The sequence below is a fragment of the Mesoplodon bidens genome, assembly GCF_964165515.1.
Source record: "Mesoplodon bidens genome assembly, chromosome: 6".
NCBI lineage: Eukaryota > Metazoa > Chordata > Mammalia > Artiodactyla > Ziphiidae > Mesoplodon > Mesoplodon bidens.
The window spans coordinates 16,272,168-16,298,181 of record NC_138162.1 but is presented as its reverse complement, the minus strand read 5'-3'; positions in this window follow the sequence as shown (position 1 = coordinate 16,298,181).

The following is a 26,014-nucleotide window of genomic DNA, read 5'->3' as shown; positions in this document are numbered from 1 at the left end:
TGTAATACAATTGTTATATAACTGAATGTATTAGGATCACAAAATAAAGCCAAAGTAACAAGGAAGCCAAATTGTCCCTGTATTATGTCCACATAGATGATCAAAGTGTAACCAGTGGCCCAGGAATATGTCTCTGGAGTTATCAGGAACTATGAAAGGTGTGAGATTTCACCCTACTTGCAAGCTCACAAGTTAGCCTGACACAATATCATGGATGATAACAGAAAACGTGAAACTCCTGCGTCAGAGATAAAGGATTTTGTTATTCACTGCACGGCAAGCGTTACGAGCTTTAGTTTCCATTAACATCAGCTCCTCTTGGCATTTCAGTCTCACAAGACTGATCAGAGCAGCCCAGTCAGATGCTTTATCCATAGTGTGTCTGAATCATCATAGCTAAGGAATCCCAAATTTAGGAAGCCCTAATAGTTATAAATGGCTACAAGCAAACCTACCCAGTCTTTACTCTAACTGGAGTAAAACAAACAAAACTGCCCTCTGTCCCAGAAGGAGACATTATCTCTATTTGTTAATTATAAAACAGCTCTGAAAAGATATTCTGGGAACCCTCATACACTGTTAGTGGGAATGTAAATTGATACCGCCACTATGGAGAACAGTATGGAGGTTCCTTAAAAAACTACAAATAGAACTACCATACGACCCAGCAATCCCACTACTGGGCATATACTTTGAGAAAACCATAATTCAAAAAGAGTCATGTACCACAATGTTCATTGCAGCTCTATTTACATTAGCCAGGACATGGAAGCAACCTAAGTGTCCATCAACAGATGAATGGATAAAGAAGATGTGGCACATATATACAATGGAATATTACTCAGCCGTAAAAAGGAATGAAATTGAGTTATTTGTAGTGAGGTGGATGAACCTAGAGACTGTCATACAGAGTGAAGTAAGTCAGAGAAAAACAAATACCGTATGCTAACACATATATATGGGATCTAAAAATAATAATAATAATAATAATGAAGAACCTAGGGGCAAGACGGGAATAAAGATGCAGACCTACTAGAAAATGGACTTGAGGATATGGGGAGGGGGAAGGGTAAGCTGGGACAAAGAGAGTGGTAGTGTATATATGGACTTATATACACTACCAAATGTAAAATAGATAGCTAGTGGGAAGCAGTTGCATAGCACAGGGAGATCAGCTCGGTGCTTCGTGACCACCTAGAGGGGTGGGATAGGGAGGATGGGAGGGAGGGAGGGAGATGCAAGAGGGAAGAGATATGGGGGTATATGTATATGTATAACTGATACACTTCGTCATAAAGCAGAAACTAACACACCATTGTAAAGCAATTATACTCCAATAAAAATGTTTAAAAAAATAATAAAATTGCTTTGGCTGAGAAGAGTACCCTGATAGATTAACCATGTTTCAGGGTATGACAGTTGTTGTGCTGCATACTTGCTGAACCTGCTCTGGATTTTCTAATCGAATAGTAACTCTCATGACAGAATCCACCCATTCCAAAGAGACCTGACTAGGATTAAGGATACATGGTCCTGCAACATATCTGTACTGATTAACTCATTTATTCTTTCATAAAATCCTTCATTTATTGCTTCAATAAAAAGTTATCAAACACACACACACACACACACACACACACAAAATATTCTGGACCAAAAGCTGTCAGTGTCTCTGCTCACAAGATATGCAGAAACATGAACTCCATGGATGACTGTCTCCCAAGAGAAACTTAGGCCACCAAAGGTGACATTTTCTCAGTGATGAATAATGTATATCATACCACCTTATGTCATGAGTTAAGTATATTTAATAAGTTATATATACATATTCCTCTAGTGATTTTAATTTTTTTATTTTTCTTTAATTTATTTTTCATTTATTTATTTTTGGCTGTGTTGGGTCTTTGTTGCTGTGCACAGGCTTTCTCTCATTGCGGCGAGTGGGGGCTGCTCTTCCTTGTGGTGCACAGGCTTCTCATTGTGGCTTCTGGAGCACAGGCTCTAGGTGCACGGGCTTCAGTACTTGTGGTGTGTGGGCTCAGTAGTTGTGGCTCACGGGCTCTAGAGCACAGGCTCAGTAGTTGTGGTACACGGGCTTAGTTGCTCCGCGGCATGTGGGATCTTCCTGGACCAGGGCTCGAACCTGTGTCACCTACATTGGCAGTCAGATTCTTAGCCACTGTGCCAACAGGGAAATCCCCCTCTAGTGATTTTTATACATGACAAAAGAATCACTGCTCATGAAAAATACTCAAAAAAATAAAACACTCTCTGAGGTATCACTGTCTGAGTAAGACTATATAGTCCACATAGTGTTGAATGCTCTCCTTTGGAGTTCTCATCATCAAAAAAATGAAGGAAGACATAACTGGGAGACCATAGTAAAGTCTGCCATCACTGGAAGCAGTGAAATCTAAGGACTGAAATGTACAGAGTACGCTGTCTGAGCAGAAAAATGTTCAAATTAGAAATTAATAACAAAATTCATAAATCATAGATATATGGAAATTAAGGAATGAAGATTGGAATAATTCAAATATCAATAAAGAAATCACAGTTGAATAAAAGCTTTCAAACTGAATAGGCAGTGAAAACATAACATGTCAAAGTTAACAGCTAAAGTAGTGCAATACAGCAAAGATAATTAACAACTTCATACGCCAAAGTAGGTAAACTCACCATACAATTTTAGGAAAGAAAAGCCTGACACAAACAATAAAATACTGTATTTTAAAGAGTATTTTAAAAACAGGCAAAACTAATCTATGCTGATACAAACCAAGACAACAGTTATCCTGGTGGGGATGTTGACCAGGAAGAACCACAAAGTAATATTTTAAGTCTTAATCTGACTGGCAGTTTTGTAAATGTGCTTGTGAAATTTTATTAAACTAACTATCTATAATTTGCATACTTTTCTGTATGTATGCTTACATCAATACAAAAGTTTACTTAAAGTATTTGAGCAGTAACATGTAAAACATTTATGAAAAACAAAAAGTGTGATAGAAGTAATATTACAGGCACCAGCTAGAAGAATATGTCAACTACTATCATATGTCCTTGACCCCTATTTCTCTACAGCTTAATAAAAACCAGAATAACCAACTGTAAGTTTTGGCTTGGGATCCTGATAGGGTTACTGGGATCCTATTGAATCTTACCTCAACCCTTAGTTTATCTATATCATTTTTTAATACTTAAAACAAAAAAATTTGCTTAGCACAGCGGATGAACTTAACATTTATTGGAAATGTGGGCAATGTGCAGACTCAGGTTCTAATGCATAATTAGACAGGTGTAGGTATCACTTTATTTTTCCAAGTTGGCTCGACCTTGTTTCAATCTTAATCTGTCTGTTGTGTGTCCTTATCTCCTTCTCCTTCTATGGCTTGTTAAAATACCTGAACTCAAAAAGTATAAGTGACTGGAACATTCTAGACCAGTTTGGTGGTGGGGCCTTGGAGACACATCTCCAAGATCTATAATTAACATTTTATTACTCATCAATCAGATTTCAGTTTTAAAGTCATTGTTCTCTAGGAAATTTTCCTTTCTAGGTTAGGTCCTCTATCTTATACTCAAAAAAAGCTGTACTTCTACATAGTACTCACTACCACTGTTATTAAATATTAATTGTGCATTTGTTTATTATTATCTCTACTTCCTGCCAGACTAGACCAATAAAGTCAGGACCCTTTGCTTTGTTTATTGTTGAATTCTTAGTACCTGGACCAGTGCATGACATTTATTGAAAAAAGTTATTCCATTCATGTGTGAGTGAATAAATGAATGGACTTACCTGGCTCATGGATTCCTGGATGTCTTCCTTTACCTGCCCAATTGGAGACTTAACTCTTGACATTTCCAGAGATTGAAATGGGTGTTTGGCCCCCTTTACTCCCAATGTATTGACCCATTTAGATACATTTTCCCAATTCAAATACTGAAGGCAAATCTGTTTTCCAACAATTGACCCACTATCCATATGATAGTAGCATCCTTAACTTCTAAGGCAGATTGTTTCAAACTCTATGCTAGTGGCATTTTATACCAGATAATTCTTGGTTATAGGCAGCTTGTCATAAGCTCTGTAGAATGTTTGGCAGCATCCCTGCCCTTATCCTCTCTCTAGTTGTGCCCACACAGAATGTCTCCAGTATTGCCAAATGTTCCATGGGGGTCAAAATTAGCCCTGGTTGAGAATCGCTGCTGGAAGGGAGGTTCCAGCTTTAAACAATGACATAAAAATAAACTTTTCTTTTTTTTTTGAATTTTATTTTATTTTATTTTTTATACAGCAGGTTCTTATTACTTATCTATTTTATACATATTAGTGTATATATGTCAATCCCAGTCTCCCAATTCATCCCACCAACACCACCTCCCAGCCCCTGCTTTACCCCCTCGGTGTCGATACGTTTGTTCTCTACATCTGTGTCTATTTCTGCCTTGTAAACCGGTTCATCTGAGTAATAGTCCATTGTATATATGTACCACATCTTCTTTATCCATTTGTCTGTTGATGGGCATTTAGGTTGTTTCCATGGCATGGCTATTGTAAATAGTGCTGCAGTGAACATTGGGGTGCATGTGTCTTTTTGAATTATGGTTTTCTCTCGGTATATACCCAGGAGTGGGATTGCTGAGTCATATGGTAATTCTATTTTTAGTTTTTTAAGGAACCTCCATGCTGTTCTCCATAGTGGCTGTGTCAAATTACATTCCCACCAATAGTGCAACAGGGTTCCCTTTTCTCCACACCCTCTCCAGCACTTGTTGTTGTACATATTCTGATGATGTCCATTCTGACTGGTGTGAGGTGATACCTCATTGTAGTTTTGATTTGCAGTGGTAAATGCGAGTGTTTCCTTAATTTCTCTTTCTGATCTTTCATTGTTAGTGTATAGGAGTACAAGAGATTTCTGTGCATTAATTTTGTATCCTGCAACTTTACCAAATTCATTGATTAGCTCTAGTAGTATTCTGGTGGCATCTTTAGGATTCTCTGTGTATAGTGTCATGTCATCTGCAGACAGTGACAGTTTTAACTTCTTCTTTCCCAATTTGGATTCCTTTTATTTCTTTTTCTTCTCTGATTGTCGTGGCTAGGACTTCCAAAACTATGTTGAATAATAGTGGCGAGAGTGGACATCCTTGTCTTGTTCCTGATCTTAGAGGAAATGCTTTCAGTTTTTCACCATTAAGAATGATGTTTGCTGTGTGTTTGTCGCATATGACCTTTATTGTGTTGAGGTAGGTTCCCTCTATGCCCACTTTCTGGAGAGTTTTTATCATAAATTGGTGTTGAATTTTGTCAAAAGCTTTTTCTGCATCTGTTGAGATGATCATATGGTTTTTATTCTTCAATTTGTTAATATGGTGCATCACATTGATTGATTTGCATATATTGAAGAATCCTTGCATCCCTGGGATAAATCCCACTTGATCATGGTGTATGATCCTTTTAGTGTGTTGTTGGATTCTGTTTGCTAGCATCTTGTTGAGGATTTTTGCATCTATATTCATCAGTGATATTGGTCTGTAATTTTCTTTTTTTGTAGTATTCTTTGTTTGGTTTTGGTATCAGGATGATAGTGACCTTGTAGACTTAGTTTGGGAGTTTTCCTTCCTCTGCAATTTTTTGGAACAGTTTGAGAAGGATGGTTGTTAGCTCTTCTGTAAATGTTTGGTAGAATTCCCCTGTGAAGCCATGTGGTCCTGGACTTTGTTGGAAGATTTTTAATCACAGTTTCAACTTCCATTACTTGTGACTGGTCTGTTCATGTTTTCTATTTCTTCCTGGTTCAGTCTTGGAAGGTTATACCTTTCTAAGAATTTTCCATTTCTTCCAGATTGTCCATTTTATTGGCATAGAGTTCCTTGTAGTACTGTCTTAGGATGCTTTGTACTTCTGTGGGGTCCATTGTAACTTCTCCTTTTTCATTTATAATTTTATTGATTTGAGTCCTCTCCCTCTTGATGAGTCTGGCTAAAGGTTTATCATTCTTGTTTATCTGTTTAAACAACCAACATTTAGTTTTATTGATCTTTGCTCGTTTCCTTCATTTCTTTTTCATTGATTTCTGCTCTGATCTGTATGATTTCTTTCCTTCTACTAACTTTGGGTTTTGTTTGTTCTTTATTTGAGGTGTTTCTTGTTTCTTGAGGTAAGATTGTATTGCTATAAACTTCCCTCTTAGAACTGCTTTGCTGCATCCCATAGGTTTTGGATCATTGTGTTTTCATTGTCATTTGTCTCTGGGTATTTTTTGATTTCCTCTTTGATTTCTTCAGTGATCTCTTGGTTATTTAGTAATGTATTGTTTAGCCTCCACGTGTTTGTGTTTTTTATGGTTTTTTCCCTGTAATTTATTTCTAATCTCATAGCATTGTGTCAGAAAAGATGCTTAATATGTTTTTAATTTTCTTAAATTTACCAGGGATTGATTTGTGACCCAAGATGTCATCTATCCTGGAGAATGTCCCATGTGCACTTGAGAAGAAAGTGTAATCCGCTGTTTTCGGATGGAATATCAATTAAATCATTCTGGTCTGTTGTGTTATTTAAAGCTTGTGTTTCCTTATTAATTTTCTGTCTGGATGATCTGTCCATTAGTGTAAGTGAGATGTTAAAGTCCCCTACTATGATTGTGTTACTGTCGATTTCCTCTTTTATAGCTTTTAGCATTTGCCTTATGTATTGAGGTGCTCCTGTGTTGGGTGCATATATATTTATAATTGTTATATCTTCTTCTTGGATTGATCCCTTGATCATTTTGTAGTGTCCTTCCTTGTCTCTTGTTACATTCTTTATTTTAAAGTCTATTTTGTCTGATATGAGAATTGCTACTCCAGCTTTCTTTTGATTTCCATTTGCATGGAATATCTTTTTTCATCCCCTCACTTTCAGTCTGTATGTGTCCCTAGGTCTGAAGTGGGTCTCTTGTAGACAGCATATATATGGGTCTTGTTTTTGTAACCATTCAGCGAGCTTGTGTCTTTTGGTTGGAGCATTTAATCCATTCACATTTAAGGTAATTATTGATATGTATGTTCCTACTACCATTTTCTTAATTGTTTGGGGTTGTTTTTGTAGGTCCTTTTCTTCTCTTGTGTTTCCCACTTAGAGAAGTTCCTTTAGCATTTGTTATAGAACTGGTTTGGTGGTGCTGAATTCTCTTAGCTTTTGCTTGTCTTTAAAGCTTCTCATTTCTCCATCAAATCTGAATGAGATCCTTGCCAGGTAGAGTAATCTTCATTGTAGGTTTATCCCTTTTATCACTTTAAATATATTATGCCACTTCCTTCTGGCTTGCAGAGTTTCTGCTGAGAAATCAGCTGTTAACCTTATGCGAGTTCCCTTTTATGTGATTTGTCATTTTTCCCTAGTTGCTTTTAATAATTTTTCTTTGTCTTTAATTTTTGTCAGTTTGATTACTATGTGCCTTGGTGTGTTTCTCCTGGGTTTATCCTGCCAGGGACTCTCTCTGCTTCCTGGACTTGCATGACTATTTCCTTTCCCATGTTAGGGAAGTTTTCGAGTATAATCTCTTCAAATATTTTCTCTGGTCCTTTCTCTCTCTCTTCTCCTCTGGGACCCCTATAATGTGAATTTTGGTGCATTTAATGTTGTCCAGAGGTCTCTTAGGCTGTCTTTATTTCTTTTCAATCTTTTTTCTTTATTCTGTTCCACAGCAGTGAATTCCACCATTCTGTCTTCCAGGTCACTTATCCATTTTTCTGCCTCAGTTATTCTGCTATTGATTCCTTCTAGTGTATTTTTCATTACAGTTACTATATTGTTCATCTCTGTTTGTTTCTTTAATTCTTCTAGGTCTTTGTTAGAAATTTCCTGCATCTTCTCCATCTTTGCCTCCATTCTTTTTCCGAGGTCCTGGATCATCTTCACTATCATTATACTGAACTATTTTAATGGAAGGTTGCCTATCTCCACTTCATTTAGTTGTTTTTCTGCAGTTTTATCTTGTTCTTTCATCTGACACATAGTCCTCTGCCTTTTTATTTTGTCTGTCTTTCTGTGAATGTGGTTTTTGTTCCACAGGCTGCAAGATTGTAGTTCTTCTTGTTTCTGCTCTCTGCCCTCTGGTGGATGGGGCTATCTAAGAGTCTTGTGCAAGCTTCCTGATGGGAAGGACTGGTAGTGGGTAGAGCTGGGTGCTGCTCTGGTGGGCAGAGCTCAGTAAAACTTTAATCCACTTGTCTGCTGATGGGTGGGGCTGAGTTCCCTCCCTGTTGGTTATTTGGCCTGAGGTGACCCAGCACTGGAACGGTATAGGCCCTTTTGTGGGTCTAATGGCTGACTCCAGGAGGGCTCATGTCAAGGAGGACTTCCCAGAACTTCTGCTGCCAGTGTCCTTCTCCCTGTGGTGAGCCCCAGCCGCCCTCCGCCTCTGCAGGAACCCTCCAACACTTGTAGGTAGGTCTGGTTCAGTCTCCCCTGGGGTCACTTCCCCCTGGGTCCTGATGTGCACACTATTTTGTGTGTGCCCTCCAAGAGTGGAGTCTCTGTTTCCCGCAGTCCTGTTGAAGTGCTGCAATCAAATCCCACTTACTTTCAAAGTCTGATTCTCTGGGACTTCCTCCTCCCTTCGCAGCACCCCCAGGGTTGGGAAGCCCGACATGCGGTTCAGAACCTTCACTCCAGTGGGTGGACTTCTGTGGTATAAGTGTTCTCCAGTTTGTGAGTAACCCAACCAGCAGCTATGGGATTTGATTTTATTGTGATTGCACCCCTCCTGCCATCTCATTGCAGCTTCTCCTTTGTCTTTGGATGTGGAGTATCTTTTTTCGTGAGTTCCATTGTCTTCCTGTTAATGATTGTTCAGCAGGTAGTTGTGATTTCGGCACTCTCTCGAGAGGGAGTGAGTGCACGTCCTTCTGCTCTGCCATCTTGAACCAATCTCTCATAAAAATAAACTTTCATGATAATCCTCAAACTCTTTCTCTATCTATGGGGATGGAGCTGAGAGTTGCTGGTCAGGTGACATTGTTTCCTCTGGGTTAGATTTCTCTGCCTGGCTAAGGTCCCTCATCTCTGGCCTTGTAAGGTTTTAATTGGGAAGAAACTTCCTTTTGAGGGCATGGTGTATGCTCCAGAGAGTTTGGAAGTGGTGGGTATTATGCACAGTGTTCTATTTTCCTGAAGTGCCTGTATTAAAAAAAAGTCTAAATACTAGGATAATCCTTTCTCCAGCCCCCACATTGACACTTTATTTGATACATCCCTTAAAAGGCTCAACAATCTCCCCAGGCTAGTAAGCTGTAAGAAGTAGGAAAATAACCAAGAGATTTAAGTCTTTTATTTTACTTTATTTTTTGACCCAAACTGCCTCTTGTGTGAGTGTGAATACCTACACACTACAAAAGCAAGTAACATTAGGAGACTAAAAGAAAACTTCCATTTTCAGAAATTATCACAATGTAAAAAAGCTTGAATTGCCATGGAAACAGCCTAGTCACATCCTATTGAACGGTTATTTTTCCAAAGGAGTCCTTGAGACATCTTTTTTTCCTTTGAAATTGGGTGGAGATGAGTCATGTGTGTGAGAACTGGGGGATGTGGGATTTTCCATCATTGCCATTCAGGGAGCTGGCATTCCCTGAGAGGGATGTGTTCAGCTGCTTCTTCCAGAAGAACCTTTTACCCCAGAATAATTTGAATTGGCATTGTACAGGGGAGAATGGCAAAAGGTAGAAAAGTGAAGAATGTTTTTAAAAGTGAAGATATTTCTTTTAATGTACATCATTGCAATCATTGTGCGTGAGTAACAGAGCAAATCAGAGAATCTAAAGACCTGAGACTATATCCAGTCTGAGCTGTTTTTTTAATTTAGGCCCATACATCCATGCACTATGAGTCTGGTGGCCACTTCCACGGCCTCACCTGAGTCTAAGTCTATATCAACTCCATTTGGATCACAGCAATGAGCCTCTCAACTTAGATTCCCTGCATCCGGACTCACCACACTTCAGTTCTTTCTCTAATGAGGCCAGAATGGTCTTTTAAACACATAACTCTGATCACATCTCTCCCCAGGTTAAGATCATTCATAGACTGCCCCCTATTCTCAGGATAAAGTCCACATGTCCTGATCCAGCACACAACCTGTTCAGCTTCAGCCTCATCTCTGGTCTCTAATTTGTAGCAGGACCAAACTTCCTTCCTTTTGTTAAAACTCATCATTCTCTCTCACTTTTTGCTCTGTATTCATTCCAGTATGCTCTCATACTGAAAAGACCGTATGCATTTCTCAGCCTTCTCCCCTAAACCCCTTGTCTGGTTAATTCTGATGTTCATCCTGAGCTGTCACCTATTCTAGGAGACACATGATCTAACCAATCCCACTCCTTTCTAAACTCTCAGCTGTCCATTCACCAGACACAAAATTAAACTAGGACCTCTCTGTGCTTTCATGATCTCCAGATACTCGTCCTACACAGTATTAAATTTATATGTGTTACTTGTCCATCTTCCCACTGAGAGTTCCTTGAAGGGAAGAGCTATGTCTTTGTCTTCAGTTTCTAGTATCTTGGTATCAAATTGATGCTCAGTAATTATTTATTGAATGGACAAATGAGTAACTTAATGAATAAACATAAACACGAATAAGTGAATGAATGTGTGAATGACTAAGTAAGCTCCAAACATCCTAGTTGACTCATGGACAAAGTTCTGTTTTATTTTTCTCACTACTACTGTGATACTTATATACTCTATTCCTGCATTTAAACATCTCCTGCCACTTATATTATCTTCCTCACTTATTTTCCTTCCTACTCCCTCCATCTTTCCCTGCCTTTCATCTTTTCTCCCTTTTTCTTTTCCTCCTTCACTCTTTTCAGTTTTTAAATGAGGAACTAGATGTTCAGTGGCATTGAGTGACTTACACATAATCACAAAGCTATTAATTAATTGGTGGAGTCCATCGCAGAGCAGGGATGTCCTGGGTCCAGTGTGTTGCTTCATCCTGCAAAGATGCCATTTAATTTCCACTCTAATTTGAGTTGTTCTGGAGTATACCAATTTTGTCTTCCTCTCTGTTCCAAGCTTTGAATTAAGACATTTTCTGTTTCTGGGTTACAGCATCCTGCCCCTCACTCCATCTTTTTTGCTTTTTCCACACTTCCGTTTTTGATTTGGGATGCTTTTCTCTCTGGATCCTTGAAAACTACCCAACATAATGGAAAATGACTGACCTAGGATACAAGGAGCCCGAGTTCTGTCTGTCATTAGCTGTGTAGCCTATGTGACCTCTCTGATCCACAGTATCCTCACCCAATGAAGAGGATCAATGATAACCACCTCCCTGAGTCCCTTAGAAGACTGAGGTTGTGTGAATGCATTTTGTAAATGTTAAAGTTACTTAAAGTTGGAAGTTTTGTTAATTAACGTTACCGTGTGTTTTCCCAAGCCTCCTATGTCTTCACAGATAAGCGACAGCTCCTGGCAAGCCAGGAGGTCTTGTTTCTTGGGTCCTAGTATCCTCATTTCTACTGTTTCTGCCTCCTCTGGGTCTTTACCGGGCAGATGAGGCCTGCAAACACAGCTCATGTTAGATTCGGCCATGAGTGTTTTCTCTTGCCAGATAAATCCCAGCATGTTCTTACTGCACAGTTTTCTAGATCCTGGATATACCAATTATGAATACACCAGAGTCACTGTGTAAAGACGAGGAAGCTAGCACCATTGATTACCTCCCTGGAAAGCCCTGTAACCCACACTCTGCTGAACCCAAAGGCTGATTAATCAAAATGAAGCCTGCAGGTGGTTCTTGGATAGGCCTATTCCTTGGACATGATTGGTGATCCCAGGAAAGAAGAGTCTCTCTTTTGGTTTAATCTTATTTGTCTATCCCCAGAGAAGACCAAGAATTCTTCCACCCACACACTTCTTTCCCTTTGCCTGAATGAAGCGCAAGCAACACTTACTAATAAAATGTCTTGAATGGGAATAGGACTTGCAGATAAAAGTTTAGGTGCTGTAACACCTATTCTTTTTTCTCTTTGACTAAAAGAAAAAATATGGTTTAGGGTGTTAGGACTCTTAAGATATTGTTCTTGCCCTATTCAGTTATGAGACCTGGCTACATTCATGCAGTGACTTAGTGATCAGGTTGCAGCTGTGGTGATGATGGCTACACAGGTTGCCTTTAGACGAAAATAGGCCTGGGTTTGCAACTCAGGTGTATGATTTTAGGCCAGTTACCTGACCCCTTCTAACACTCTCTCCTTATCTATAAAATGGAGGTAATAATACATACATCACAGGATTTTTGCAAAGATTAAACAAGATACCTTATGACATAAGGGTGCCTTATCAAAACTTTAGTAAGCATGTAATAAAGTGTTTTTATTAGAACTTCAAATTTCAGATAAATGATCTGAGTTAAATTCTTTGAAGTAAGGAGGGTATGAGATAGGATCCCATCCTATTTGCAAAGGAAAAAATTAAGCGTATAGATATGCAAAAATTCATTTAGCCTTACACTTTAGATTTGGGCACTTAATTGTATATAAGTTTATTTTAATAATCATGTGAAAAACAAAATAAAACTAAAACTAGGAAAATAAAACTTTAAGATGTATTGTATCAGTTAATCACCAGTGCTTTAATTTACTCATTGTGCAGATGATAAAATAATCTAAAAGCTGTAAAATGACTTTCTCAAGGTCACTTTACAAATAGCAGAGCCAAGTCCGGAACCCAAATCATCTGATTTTGTCACCACAGGCTGGGCCCACCATGAGTATGGCTAAGCTTGGTGACCAGGTGATCTTAGCTGACTTGGTGAAAAGTGTTTCAAATGCCCCTGTTAACAAATAAACTTAATCTTTGCTATCTCGTATTCTTGGTCATTTGATTTGAGAAAAATAATTGAACTAGGTAGAATACCTGGATTGGCAATCCATTAGTCAACATCATCCTATCATCCAAGTTTGAATCTTGAGAATCACTGATTTAGGTGTAAGTTCATTGGATTGGTTCTCAAAAATCATGGGTTCTACTTCTAGTTCTCCCTTTAGCTACCTATGTGATCCTGGGGGGAAATCCTTTCTTTTATCTTGGATGCTATTTCTTTAGGTTTAAAATTAAATCATGGGGGGAAACTCAAGTCAATTTAGCTTTATAACATTTATGGAAACATGGACATAACCACAAGTCATTCCATGACTTAGAATGAAGACAGAGGTTGTGCTTCACTAATAAACATAGTTTAATGCTGTTTGATTGAGAATGGGAGGGTACTGAACTAATAAAAATAATGATGATGACCACTTACTTAGATCTTCTGATGTGCCTTCTGCTTGAAATGTACTGTCTTGCTTAATCTTATCAAAATCTATTCATAATATCATAATAATGTCTGATATTATAGAAAGACAACCTAAATATTAGATATTATAAATAACCTCACCAAAATCAAGTAGTGTAGACAGGGCTAGAACCCAGATTTCACTGTCACCAAAGCTATATTGTCTCTCTCAATGGGATTTCTGGGACCACAGTCTTTTTCTTCATCTTGTCTTCAACCAAATGAAAAGAGAGAAAATTTATAATCTTTCTTTTATGAGACAAGAAAACTAGTTGGGAAGTGTCTATTGAAGAAGCTGTGAGTAACACCTGGGGAATCTCAATAGTTATAATGAAAGCTGTAGGGAGAGAGACACTGACTGAAGACAATGACCTAAAAGTTCAATAGAAGTCAAAAATTGTGTGAGAGTCTATTGAAAAAATGGGGATATTGAACTGGAGAAGAAACAACTAAGGAGAAATATGTCATGTCCTACAAATATCTGTAGTGGTGCCATGGGGAAGATGAAGAGTATGTATTTAGTATGATGTAATAGCAGCACCAGGACCAAAGAGAGGTGATGTATCAGGATTAAGAACAAAGAATGAGACAGACCAGAGTTCAGCCCCAGCTCTGGTACTGATCAGACTGTGACCATATGGGAACTTTCTCAAAATTTCTAAGCCTAAAGTTCTCCTATGCAAAACAGAGGTAGAAATATTTATCTCACTGTGTCATAGGAATTAAAGGACCAACCGAATGTGAAACACATAATAAGGTGTCTGGTGTATAGTAAGAATTAATTAAATGTAGTTCCTCTTCTTCCTGCAGTGTTTTTACTTTGTACCCCCAAGTAGTTTCCCCTTTTTTCCCCCTCCCCTTCTCCTCTCCTCTTTTTTTTTTTTTTTTTTTGCTTTTCCCCACTTCTTGTATTTTTCCTTATCTTTGTTGTTCTCCCTTCCTCATCCCTCTTTTACTTTTCCTCTTCTCCTGGTGGAAATCACATATAACCCCCAATGTGAAATAACTATTGACTCAGAAGCACAAAATTGTTAGAAATTATGGTAAACAGCAGGGTTCAAATTTGAAATAGATTGCTTCAAGTGATAGAGTTCCCCATCATTATTATCACTACGATTATTCAAACTTAGTTTCAACCCATGTATCAAATAATGTAGATGAATCATACTTAGAGTGTTGACAAAAAAAACAACCTACGTAGCTTAAAGAAAGACAATTATTAAGTGTTTACTACATGCTCAATGGAATTTTAGTTACTGAGGTATAGAAAAGAATAGAAACCATTGCCAACTCTTGAGAGAAGCTCAAGAACAGATGTCAGAAACAAAAGCTAAAATTAAGCTTCAGGGACCTCACTTGTATGAACTCCTTCTCATTCCCTGAGGACTAATAATAATTAGTTAAGATTGCTCTACCCTTCCCCTGTAACTCCCCCTCCATCACATTTTCCCTTGTAGTAGGTGACTTTGGAGTAGCCATGAGAAGTTTTGCCTCAGAAGAGGTGAATAGTTTGAGGTTAATGGGAAATTGTCACACTGTTCATAAACATTCAAGTTGGACTGTGAGGGATAGGAGTTTGCTAGCTTGAAATGTGAAAGAGGGAAATAGCAAGAGAAAATGGTTACATGGTAATGGTTAGATGGTTAGATATAGAGGGCAGAAGGCAAAGATGATGGAAGATAAAGGCTGGGAAGTTTAGTTAGAGTCAGATTGTGAAGGGTCTTGATATCAGTAAAAGGAAATAATGTCGCCAAAGGACTAGGGAATGGCATGAGCAAAACACAATATAGTGTAAAGAGCATGAGTCAGGCAGACCTGGATTCATATCCTATCTCTGACTTCACTAAACAGGTAGGCTCATAAAGTTTAAGCTCACATCTCACTGGGGAGAAAATTTAACGTAATGGTTGAAAGCGTGGGTCCTTGAGTCTGCTTGTTTGAGTCTGAAGCTTAGCTTCATAATTTGCCAACTATGTAACCAGGAGAAGGTTGATTAACATCTCTGAGTCTCAGTTTATTTGTAAAATGGGCATAAAGATAAAAAAAAAAAAAAAAAACCAACCAAACAAGAAAAACCAGCCTGTAATTCTTAGGGAGGATTAAATGAGGCAGGGAATGTAAAATCTCTGCACAAATGGGAAGCTTGGTGATGCTAGTTTAGTCTCTCCCTCTGTTAAAACTGATTATTCTTATGAGCAGAGGCTTGATTGGAAGGAGGCAAAACTAGAGATGGGTACAGGTGTTAAGAAAGATGAAAACCTAGGTGAAAACCAGAGCTATGGGAATGTATAAAGTGGAGAATGGATTTGAGAGATAGAATATTCAGGACTTAACACCCGGTTGCATAGGCAGTTTGGAGGAGGAAAGGCCACTGAGAAGTGAGAGGCTTTTATCCTGAATTACTGGTATCATTAGTGTCTTAAAGACAGCGAGATTGGGAGAAAGTAAAGCCATATCACATTCTTTTAATTAAATGAAAAAAAAAATTTGGAAGGATAATGGTGTATCTGACATGATCCAAGAAAAAGTTCAACAGCCAGGCCAGAGGAATAAGGCAGTTCTAGGACAAACACAGTTGTTCATAGTCTCTAATTTTTGTGGTTTACTACAAATATGACTCAATAACCCCAGTCTCCAAGTCTCTTATGTCTTATTTGAAATTGTGAGAAGAAATAAACCAGTAGGTCATTGGCCAGATCCTTGTGTGTCTTCTTTGAGCCAGGTATCCAGTCCTATGAGATGTGGGAGAAATTCTCAGAGAAAAGAGAAGCATTTTCTAAATGTGGTGATGTTATTAATTTTGAATCAGCAATTTGTGGCATAGAAGGAGAGAAATGGAAAAGAGGCATCTCTGAGTTCTAAACTTCTAACAAAACAGTGCAAGTCCGGATTCAGTGCTTTATGGCTGCCTTGGCTGTCTCCTTCGACACTTGCCTTATTTACAAAAATCGTATTAATTTGGTCCTCGTTTACATAAGGCATTCACCTCTTGAGGACATCTCAGCACTCACAGATGTGAAGCTGCAGTAACACGGCAGGTGGATCTTAAATTGCTCTCACCGAGAGAATCAAAGAGGTCTTCTGCACCTCCAGCTCACAACAGTATGGGTTGTGTCTTATGTATAAGAACAATCAAGAAGTATAGTTGCTTGCAAACCAACATGTGTCCTGTTAACATAACCCAGACGTTTCAAAGAGTTAGTGTGATTACTTGTATTTATTGGCATTTCAGAAGTTAAAGTCACCAAGACAAAGAGAAGAGGGTTATAGACATCCACTTTTTGCAGTCCACTTAATAGGCTTTCTGAAATCTGAGATCGGATTGGCTGAGGCAGAACTTCATCACAAGTACAGCAGGGAGGGGCAATGTTGCATGAGTGAAGCTTGACCAAGAAAACAGTGAGAGTACCTAGCAAAGAAGGTTCTGTGATTTGTAATGAGCTCCTCACCTATGGCACTTGGAATCCTAGGAAAAGCACCAAGTGTTTTATAAGAAAACAAGCTTTGGTTCCAACACTTCCATTGGTTTGCTATGGTGACTATTTGCATGTTTCTGAATCTTGGTACACACATCTGTTAATGCTAATAGTTCTAAAGAACTCTCTCAGAGAGCTGATCTGAAGAATATATGAGATGACACTTGCTGAGGGGTTTTTAGAACTATAAAATGCTGCATAAATGCTAAGTGTAATTACTGATTTTTATGCTAGAAGCTGTAGCTAAAATGAATACACCTGTTTGCCATGTAAGACCCCCCCCCACACACACACACACTTTCCCACACTTGTGTACACACATCCCCCCCACCACTTGTCTTCATGCATCCAAAGCCTTCAAGTTCATGTTTATACATTTCTTAAAGTGATCAGCACTGTATGAACTCTTTGTGCTAGTTTTTTCTCATTCAGTCCTCACAAAATACTAAATAGCAGGCATCATCCCCATTATAAAGATAAATAAACTGGGGCTCGGAGAGATGAAATAACTTTTCTAAGATAGGTGGTAGTTCTGGGAATCAAACCCAGGTCTATTGAAGGCAAAAGTCTATAGTCCTCATCAGAATTCTATATTTTTTCCTTGTTTAAATGTCACCCTTCCCATAAACTCTTCTTTGATATTGCAAACCAAAAGAAATTGTCCCTTTCTTTAGATCCTTTTAAAACTTTGCTTTGGTAAATAATATTCACTCAAGTAATTTTTAAAATACCGTCTGTTGACAGACTCCTTTCCAAGAGCGGTGGCTATACAGATGGTAAGAAATGCACCTCTGTGTTAGTCAGCACAGGCTGTGTTACACTGGAGTAACAAACACTCCTAAAATTCTCAGTGACTTACCACAACAAAGAAGCTATTTTCTTGTTCATGCTTCATATCCAACCCCATGTGGGTTGATGTGGGCTTCTGCTCTGTATAGTACCTTAGACATTCAGAGTGGTAGGTCTCAAACTGTGATTTTAAGCTTTGCTGAGGCGGAGGAAGAGGAAGAATGGGAAACCATACATAAACTCTTCAGTTCTTCACTGCTTCAATCAATCCAGAAGTAAAACTGTATTTCTGTTACTACTTCATTGGCCAGAGCTAGTTACAGGATACCAAACTGCCTAATTGTAAAAAAGTCTAGGGAATTTAGAGGAACAAATGGAATGTATCAATATTTGCCATAGCTTTGCACCTAAGGATTCAGTGGCATTTTCTAAAATATAAGAATCGCAGGGACAGTGATTTTTATCTCTTATGTTCATTGATATATCCCAAGGACTTAGAACAGTGCCTAATACATAGTCAACACTGAATAAATATTTGCTAATTGAATTAATTCATGTAGAGAGAGCTGTAACAGTAGTTATTTTTATTATTTATCCATGTATTTTGTCTCTTTCTAGACAGTGAAAGTTTTGAGATTATTGTTTCCATCTTCTACAACTTCATCTTCCCTACCTTTCTCATCACAGCACCTAGCATAACATTTTACATATTGAAGACAATAGATACATGGTTTTGAATAATTACACAGTGCATTTCTGAACTTTGAGGGGCAGTTATAATCCTTTCTGTCTCTTCACAGTGTACTTAAAGTGTATGAATTATGTATTTAAAGACAGTGACTACTTGATACATGTTCACACTCTGTCCTGAAGTAGTTCAGAGATTTGCTAATCCTACTTTGGAGATGAGGAAGATATGGCTTTTTTCTTCCTTCTTTGTTTCTTTCCCTCTTTCCCTCCTTCCCCTCCCCCACCATTATTTCTATTGTTTCTCTCTCTTTCCCTTCATTCCTTCCTTCTTTCTTTTATTTATGTCTCTTTTCCGTCTTTCCTTCCTTCCTCCCTCCCTCCTTCCTTCCAGTATGACATTGGCTGGTTCCTATTCTCTAGGTAAGTCACCTTAAATATTAGAAAAGTTTCTCTTGGATCATAGCAAGTATCATAATCATGTCTTAGCCCTTCTGAAAAAGTAAAGAATTGGCAAGAAACAATTTAACCCTTGTTTTCTGTGTGGTCACAGTGTGTAGAAGATGATCAGTGGATACTGTGGCTTGGTGCCTCATTCCCGATCATCTGGAACAGAAACGGACCCATCTTCCTTGGTGGCCAGTCACTCTTATTCAAGGCATAAGCATGTTAAGAAGAACATATCGCAGTGCTTAGGAGCATAGGTTTTCATTAATGCTTTACTTTTGGTGTGTTTGGGTTTTTCCCAGGCAATATTCATTCATTAAAAAATATGTATGGGGGCTTCCCTGGTGGCGCAGTGGTGGAGAGTCCGCCTGCCGATGCAGGGGACACGGGTTCGTGCCCCAGTCCGGGAAGACCCCACATGCCGCGGAGCGGCTAGGCCCGTGAGCCATGGCCGCTGAGCCTGCGCGTCCAGAGCCTGTGCTCCGCAAGGGGAGAGGCCACAACAGTGAGAGGCCTGCGTACCGCAAAAAAATAAATAAATAAATTTGTATGTATAACAGGTTGTAGAGTTTAAAATGTCAGTGGGATTTAGCAGTGAAATAAGTTATGTTTGGATCTGGTTAAATGGCCTTGGGCAAATCATTTATCTGTCCTTTGTTCTTTAGTAAATACTGTATTAAATAATGCAGAGATAATGCTGTGTATTTGATGGGACTGTTTCAAGGATTAAATTAGATAATGTATATAAAGGGGTTTAGTACAGTACTTTGTCAATGGGAAATACACAATAAGTAATATCAGAGAGAAACAAAAAGAAAGTTCTGGTGGTAACTCTTGATGTGATCTTAGTTGTGTCATGGCTTCCTGTTCAATTATGGCCAAGGAAACCATTTTACCCCAATTTGATTCTGTTTCTACCTCTGCTCCTTTTACAATGAGAATACATTAATGACTCCACTTTTAAAATCAGATCCAGTTAACACCTACCGGGAACCTAGGACATTATAGTGTTCAGGTGCAAGTATTAGAACCTCCCAAATAGTAACTTAAACAAATTGAGTTCATTTTTTTCTCACACAAAAGAAATCCAGAGGTTGATAGTCCTGGGCTCACAAAGTCATCAGGGACCTGGACTCTTTTCAGCTTTCGACTTGACTATCTCTAGGGTGTGTTCACGACTTAAAAATGACCACTAGAACTCCAGCCATTAAGTCTATGTTACAGGAAGGAAGAAGGGAAATGGCAAAGGGATAGGACTACTTTAAAAATAATTTTAGAAGCCCTTCCTGATACTGTCCACTTACATTTCATTGACCACCGTTGGCTACATGGAAGGGTAGAAAATGTAGTTTTAATTTAGTTCTTCATTGCTTTCTTTCTACCCCAAAATTAATTTGTTTACTATTAGTAAGGAAAAACGGAAGGGTGAATTTGGGATAGGTCACATCTTTGTGCCGTGCCACTATTCTCCTTACTGAGTTCATGACTCTTTATTGACCCCCTCCTATGTGGCAGGCACTGTGGCTGCAGAAGTGACTGGGACAGATATCACCTGCCTTATTGTGAGCCAAGAAGAGAGAAGATCCAGGTCAGGTGTAGCAGGTTCAGGAGACATGTGGTATGCAGCCAGGAGTTAAATACTGGAAGTAAAGTACCAATAGAGTCAGAAGCCAGCAGCCAGGCTACTTAGGAAACCTAGTGTTGCAGGAAAGAGTACGGAATCATGGTCACTAAAGAAATTTTACGCACTTTTCCTAATCTTAAATTCCCTATCCTAAATCCTACAGTTTTTTTTTCCCAGGATGAATTACAGTGATGAATCTAATATTTTTTATTACCAGCTATGGTTTTGTGGTAGACTGGGTTATTGTTCCCAATTCTTTAATCCTTCTCTGTAGGGGAATTAAACAGGCACAGGCTCTTTCAAGTAATTTTCGATGCCTCTCACCAGACTAGGGAGAGTGTATTGCCTACTCCAGCGATGGGCTTGGCCATGTGACTTGATTTGGCCAATGTTATGTCAGCAAATGTAATGTGATTAGAGCCATTAAGTGTTTTCATGTGGTTTGCCTTATCCTCTGATGCTTGTGCCATCTGCCATAGGAAGAACATACCCTGGGTAGCTGTTGGTCACAGAATAAGGAAACATGTTGAGCAGATGTGAACATACATATAGCCAAAAGCCAAGCCCAGTCCATCAGAGCAGAATTACAGCCAACCCACAGAGTTGAGAAATAAACTTATTGTAAGCCACTGAAATTTGAGGTTGTTTATTACACAGGGGAATTACAACATGCAATGCTCTTTTTTTCTTTCCATACCTTATTTAATGCATGCTACAATCATGCACACCATATTAACTTTAGACATTAAATTTACAGACAAGAAATTGAGATTATAATAGTTATATAATAATCTCTGAAGGCACAGAGCTAACTTTAGAAAAGTCAGAAATACATTGACACCTGCTGGCCTCTAAGACTTAGATGTCTCGAGTTTCCTGACCTACCTCTCCTAGAAATTCTGTCCATGATTTTTCATGGGGTTGTTATGATAATCACATAAAAAGAATGTACTGAAAATATATTTGTCCTACACAGAAAACCTGCTCCAATTTTCAGTCTGAGTTTCAAGTATGTCTAAGTTTATGCCTGGCCTTAGGTGTGAGGCTATAACACAGGCCTGACCAATCAGAGTACTGGAAAACCTTGGCTAAATTCTGGATGGGAACTTAGCTGAAGCCAGATCAATCAAAAACCTGAAACCATCCACAAAGAGCCAGTTCTTTTTTCTGATATAGTGAGCACTAAGGCCCAGGTTAAGTCCAAGGTTGCCAATGGCCATCTTTGCCACCACATGAGGAAAATCTGCTATACAGAAGAAACCATAGTTGAGAGACTATCCCCCAAAACACTTAAAAAAAAAGACCAAAAACCAAAAAACAAGTTGTGATGACATTTAGTTAAATCTCTTATCTAGTCACACCCGGAGTTAATATCTGTCCTGCTATGGTAGATATCACGTAAATTTCCTATATTTTTAGGTTGAAGTTGAGAAAACCATACAGATAATATAAATGGAAGTATCATATAAACACAATTTACAAATACACGTTTTTCTTATTTTTGGCCAGTGGAAGAAAACGGCAGGGTAGCGGGCGGGAGATATATGCTATTAAGTGCATTATTAAGTATTGTGAGTTGAAGACCTTGCTTTTGACTTAGAGAAAATGTCCTTGGGGTCACATAATTCAGCTACCATTTGCTACCATTTACTACCATCTGCCTCTTAAAATTATTGGTTGTATAGGCTAATTAAGGGGTTGACATTGCTTGAGTCTAATTAATTAGAGATTCTTTGTAATTGTTCTCAAATTTTGCTTATCTTTGAAGGGCAACAAAGTTTTTTTGTGGCAAAGTTAACCTCCAGCACACCATCCCCTCCCTACTGCTCAAATGAAAAACCTTGACTACCTTTGTTTTAGAACATATAAATAAAGACTTTATTTTTGTCTGTATAGTGTTTTAAACCTTTCTGCAGTGTGCAGCTCAGTGATCTTGAGTAAACCAAGGATGGCTCTGAGTGAGGAAAACATAGTATATTACTGGTAACACATTTTCTATTCTTTTAATTTCACATACCATAGAGCTGGTTACAAAAGGATGGCTGGATGATTTGATGCTCTCTTCTTTCTGATTTGAAACAACCTGCTTCCACTCAGCATCTGCCTTTCAGAGCTTGTTGTCCTATATGAAACCTCTTTAGCCAGCTATCAAGTATTGTCAAGAAGTGGGGGCCACGATGGAGGAAAGCAGGATGTGCTAATTATCAGAGAGAAGATTCGGCATCCAGCTAACATTATTTACTGGAATTGCTTTGGGCCACTGAGAAAATTGGACTGAAGTATTTCTCTAAAACAAGAGAGAGCAGGAGGGCCTGGAAGAGAACCCAGAATCTGAGAAATGGCAGGGAGGGTGGTAATTCCAAATACATGAGAATTACACTTTCAGGTCACCATGAGAAAATGAAAAGAGTGAGATGTATAAGAAGAGGGTTTGGTTTAATACCCATTGGTTTATAACCCAAAGCTCAGATCTAGCAGTTTGGGGGGCCAAGATTCAAACTTGGGTTTGCCTAACACCAGAATATTTATATTTGATAGTTGAGTCACATACATATATCCATTAGTACTGTGGATTTGGAATGAAAATAATTATATAGAATACTTTTTTGTTGTTTAAGTTAAAGCCTTCTAGATATTTATACTTAATTTTCATGTTCCTCGTGGTATTATTTAGCCTATACCTCTCCAAGTACTTACTGTCTTTGAAAATGTAGCTTATGTGGTCACCATTATGAATGAAAATGAGAATATGATGGTTACTATGCTGTTAGCCCATAGTTCCATCATATATTTAATAAGTAACTGCTGTGCCTGAGTTCTGTTGTCCCTGGGTGCTTGGTATACAGAGGTGAACTCAGTGGTCAGAAATATCTGTCTATGTGGAGCCTACATTACAGTAGGAGGAGACAGACAATAACAAAATAAATAAGTAAATTATGATATGTTAGGATAGAATAATTTTATGGAGGGAAAAAACCCACATTTTATTATGCTTTTATTTCCCCCTATTCTTAGAGCAAATTGTAGGATTTTACTTTCTGTCCCTTGCAGTTCAGGCTAATGAATTGTTTGCAGATGTGATGTGTGTTGCTTCCAGTCCAGCACATTCAAGTGCCATAACACAAGGCTCCAGAGCTTCTTTCTTCATCTTGCATAGGAATCAGCAAAGTTCACGGTGATCACATCCTGTCATCTTGGGTCCCTGAGCAACCAGAATCAGACTTGATAGACAAATAGAATGAAGAAGAAATATAACTTGTTCTTTTAATTCACTAATGCTTGAAGGTTTTTGGTTTGTTTTTTTAACCTTTCATGACCAAGAATATCTTGATCAATGCATGTTATATTATAGACACTATACAAGGCATATTATGTATGTTACAGAATTTAACCTCTATAATAATCTTGTGTGATATGCATTATTATTTCCATTTCATTTAAGCATTAAGCATATTCCACAGAACTCAGATTATCTATTGCTATATAACAAAGAAGTCTAAAACCTAGTGCCTTAAAACAATTTACTGTTATCTCTTAAGGTTCTCATATCTCATAGGTGTCTTGGTATCACAACAGAGCAGTTCTTAATTGGGGTCTCTCATGTTATTACACGCAGATATTGACTGGGGCTGCAGTCATCTGAAGGCTTGACTTAGTTGAATATCCAGGATGACTCATGCACATGGCTGGAAATTGATGCTGATTTGGGGCTGGGAGATCAGCAAGTGTTGACAACTGAAAATCTCACCTGTGGTTTCTTCATGCGACTTGGGCTTTTAAGCATGCAGCTGGGTTGTTTGAGGGAGCATTCCAGAGGCATGGGCAGAAGCTTTGGGTTTTATTATAACCTAACCTTATATATTCAAGAATATCACTTCCACCACATTCTATGAGTAAAGCAAGTTACTAAGGCCAGCTCAGATTTGAGGGGAGGAGAATTAGATGTAAGTCGTGATATGAGAGAAGTAATGCATGGTGGTCATCTTTGGAGTCTTATGTGTTATATGCCATTTATAAGATATAATTTCATTCCCTGGTTTTCTTAAAATGTGTAAGTGCTTAAAATACCTCATTTACTTATGAAACTAATCCACTGGTAGAGGTGGGGATTGAAGCTGGACAAGGCATGGTGTTTAAATATTGTATGTAGGTCAAGATAGGTTATACCATGTGTGAGAAATCAGCCCCAAACCAGAGAGACTTAACACGATACATTTACTCTTATTCATACTGCGTGTACAAAATTGGTCAGAGGGGAGTATATTTATTGTAGTTGCTCAGGCATTCGAACTGATGGAGTTTCATCTCATTAGACTCTACCTCTATATGCATTTCCAGTATCAATGTAGCAGAAGAGGAAAACACAGTACACTGCATTCTGGATCTTAAAGCTTCCACCTGGGAGTGATTACACATCATTTTTCATACATCTCATTGTCCAAAGTAAGTCATATGGCCCTGCCTGTATCCCTGCCATGTGCCCAGAAGGAGTATCAGAATATTTTGAAATGGTCCTAATACCACTATACCTTGTCATCTGAATTTCTATACATTTAGACCAGATTGAATTTATAGAAAACAGGGAAATTGGAAACCACCTTTCTCTTCTGATTTCACAACTCCTTCACTGCTCATTACTTTTCAAAGGCTGTTACCTTTGCTGAGTGTGGTAGGGTGAATAATTGCATTCATATTTGATATATAACTTTACGTTTTAGCACTTTCACATACTCATATTTTCTGATTTTTTTTTCATTTCAATTTAGGTAGCACAGTTATTATTTGCTCAGGTTTGTTAGCCAAAAAGTAAAGGGTCAGAAGATAAAATAATTGGCTTAATGTTGCTTTGCATGGTTCTTTGGCCCTCAAACTAGGCACTTCCCTCTACATGAAGGATTTTGTACTAGGGGTCTTAGTAAGGGTTCAAGGTATCCCATCAAACCCATAATACTGCAGCATTGTGTGTGTATGAGTGTGTGTGTCTGTATATGCATTCTTGGGTGGTTTAGATCCACTATACCACACCATGTTGTCAACAACCAATAGGTAGATGGATGTTTGAGATCAGAATGCTATTGATTCACTTGGTTCCTACAGATGGAATCTGTCAATTTCAAAAAAAAAAAAAAAAAAAGTTGATGTAGAATTCAACACAGGACTTCCTGGGGCTTCCTGGAGCTGCTTGCTTATAGGTTTCACGCTTGGACTCCTTGCTGACTCATTCCTCCTGTCTCTCGCCCTGGGCTGTGAAAATTGAGGAACCCTTCACAGGAAGCAGTGAACAAGAAATTCCATGTTTTTAGTGCCAAGCCCTTCATTTCCAGTGTGGCTCATATCTCGGTGGGTGGTAGAACTTCCTGATGGCCCAGAGAAGCTTCTGCAAATACACAGGCCCTCGCCCACTGATTTCAGATCACTAACTTGTATCCATTAAATAATCATTTTTATTTTAAATCTTTATTTACACTTATAAGGCCCTTTCACCTCAATTTGCAAGATGATGATTTGTATGGGTCTAAAATGCTATATATATCATGGGGTTAAGGTCACTTTCATTCTATAGTCATTTACTGAATACCTACTTTATGCAATACAGCACTACAAAAAATTACAATACAGCTATGTTAGTTTTGCAGGCAAGCAAGTAATCTAAA